Source organism: Chaetodon trifascialis, chromosome 15, assembly GCF_039877785.1.
Source record: "Chaetodon trifascialis isolate fChaTrf1 chromosome 15, fChaTrf1.hap1, whole genome shotgun sequence".
NCBI lineage: Eukaryota > Metazoa > Chordata > Actinopteri > Chaetodontiformes > Chaetodontidae > Chaetodon > Chaetodon trifascialis.
The window spans coordinates 19,475,159-19,477,771 of record NC_092070.1 but is presented as its reverse complement, the minus strand read 5'-3'; the positions used below and the strand labels follow the sequence as shown (position 1 = coordinate 19,477,771).

Below are 2,613 nucleotides of genomic sequence, written 5' to 3'. Positions count from 1 at the left end.
CAGGAATCTAGCTATTTTTACATTAAATAAAAACTCAAAAACCACAGCAACTCAGAGCCAAGATGACTGTGCTAACATGCTTAGAGAAATACAAAGCAGCCAGAGGAAGCTTGCTGGGTTGTTGCAGTACATCATTTCGCTGGTCAGTTATCAGAATTCAAATACAGAAAATGCACTTGAGACTCACTCTTGTTTACATAACAAAAGAGTTCTGCACAAAAAAAGTGTGTCTGTTAAACAAACAAAAAAAATATATATTCACACAGATTCAGGGCACAGGAGTATTCTTGCACAAGCACGGCAAAATAAGATGATTCTTCAAAGCAATACACCAATAAATAATTAAATAGATTGCTACAGTAATACTTCGTATTCTCTGAGGGAGTGAGCTGCTTGGTGTTCCCCATATGAACAAAAATGCCCCAGATTCATGTGATCTCTGACTGGAACATACTGTATCTCTCAGGTTATGATGTAGAAGAGGTTTATGATTACAAAAAAGGCAGAGCTGTTGAAAAGGATCAATTCCATGCGACATAAAATTGACTATAAGCACCTCCAGCAATTGAAAATCCTTCAGAGTCACTAATGGATGCTTATCCTGTTTTGTCATCGATGGTACAGGTAACTTGCTTTTATATTTTGTTCAATAAAGCTTCATCTTAAGGGCCTAAACAACAGAGAAATAACAAATCCTTATTCCCTAGATCATAGTTCAACATTCAGAATTCAGACTTCCCCCAAAAACCTTGGGACTTGGACATGGATGTATAGTGTATCTGCATATGATATGACTTGTTGGTGAGCATAAATGCTGTCTAAAATTCCTTTTTTTTTTTTTTCCAAACAGACGGCACACTAAAGCAAAGATGGACTTTCAGAGAAATCCTGTCACATTTCATTGTGCTCTGAATTAAATCTACCTCTGCGGTTATGGTGAAGAGAAGCCCCTCTTCTGGTCTGTGCGCTGCCGACTTGCTGTAAGCAGGTCAAGGTGAATACTCCACATCTGTGATTTTCACCGCTAACTCATTCCCAATGGAAATGAGTCTTATTCATTTTTCAAACAGCCTCTAGGATATCTGATCCAAATAAAAGGGAGAAAAAGCCCCTCAGGCGAGGATTCATCTTTGATGTTTTGAAAAGAAAGACAGAGAAAAGCTGCAGTCGGGCTTCATGCATATTGTATTGCTGAGAAAAGAATTACACGCAGCCTACTGGTTCTCATAGTTATTTGCTATGCAAGCTCAAACTCAGCCTGTTCGATACTGATGCGGAACAAAACATCTTGAAGGTACTGCACAGATTACCTATAAGTTTAAGAAGATTTTTATTGTTTCATACAGTCATAGTTGCAGCACTGACAGGAGAACTGACCTAACATACATGGTTTAGTTTGGATGTTAATGGTCCCCAGAGGACTCCTGGTGATTATGGTGACCCCCTGGCCTCCAGAAATTTCCCTTTGACCACACCTTGACAAGGTATGTACTGTTTTGTGTTTTCTCTCTGTCATTATACATAGTTGAGGTTACACAAAAATGGATGATTATATCACTTAAAGCTTTTGGTGGCATTTTCAGCCACTATCAGTCTGGTAGACAAGATCCGTTAAAATCTAATGGGTAGATTGATGTGACTTCATGAAGATCAGCCTTTTTAATCTTAATGACCCACTGGCCTTTCCCTCATTACCAACCTCAGGACAAACTTTATATTTTTGCCCCCTACTCACGGGATGGTGTGTTTTCCTGTCCATCCCATCGCACATTTGCATTGTAGGTGCAATCATTGCAGCCTGTTGCCTTTACTTTTCCTGAACTGGTTTGTTTCACAGCAAATTGGACAAGTTCATGTTTAATAATAAACAAAGAAAAAGACTGTAAAGAGTAAGCTCTCACCTCCTTCTTTGGTGCTTCTTTGTTGCCAACACTGGAGGAAGGAGAGCAGAGACCTGCAAAGATAAAGACACATGTCGGTGCACATGGTAGAGAACAGCCCCCCCTTGCGGCCGAATTGCAACAATACATTTATACAAGTATCATGACTCGGCAGCTCCCGTGGTTCACATGTGTGTCTGAGGGAGGAAGCAGGGCCTCGGCAGTGAATAATGGCCAATTGTGACCGATCACACCCTCATACGTATATCTTACATATCGCATAACACGCATATACCAGGATCTGTAAGGAATATAGAGGATTGTGCCGGCTTTTTTAGCGCAGGCGCGGTGGCCAAGTGGTAAGGCGTCGGTCTCGTAAACCGAAGATCGCGGGTTCGAACCCCGTCCGTGCCTTTTGGCTACTCCCAATTAGCTTGTTGGAATGGTCAGTCTGTTACATGTGCTCAGAGTTTATATGTGCTGAGATTTGACACAACATTAAATATCCGAAAGAGAAATATTGCCAAAGCTTTCTTCAGTCACCTTCCATCAGTGTACAGTCTATCAGGTTTTAAAAAAGTAGCCTATGCATTTTTACTCACTTGTTTGGAGTCTGTTAATATAAAATAAATATCCAACAGAGTAGAAACAGATAAAGTCAGCTGTGGTGCGGCAGCTGCACCACTAGAGGCAGTGTAGGCCTTCACTGTCCATTAGTTTTAGGAAAATATCA

General features: G+C 40.6%; 1 non-coding gene across 1 annotated transcript; it reads left to right on the top strand.

Moving 5' to 3' along the window:
* Positions 1–2,222: 2,222 nt before the first annotated feature.
* trnat-cgu (transfer RNA threonine (anticodon CGU)) lies at positions 2,223–2,294 on the top strand. The gene has a single exon. It is a non-coding gene; the product is annotated as a tRNA-Thr (tRNA).
* Positions 2,295–2,613: the final 319 nt, after the last annotated feature.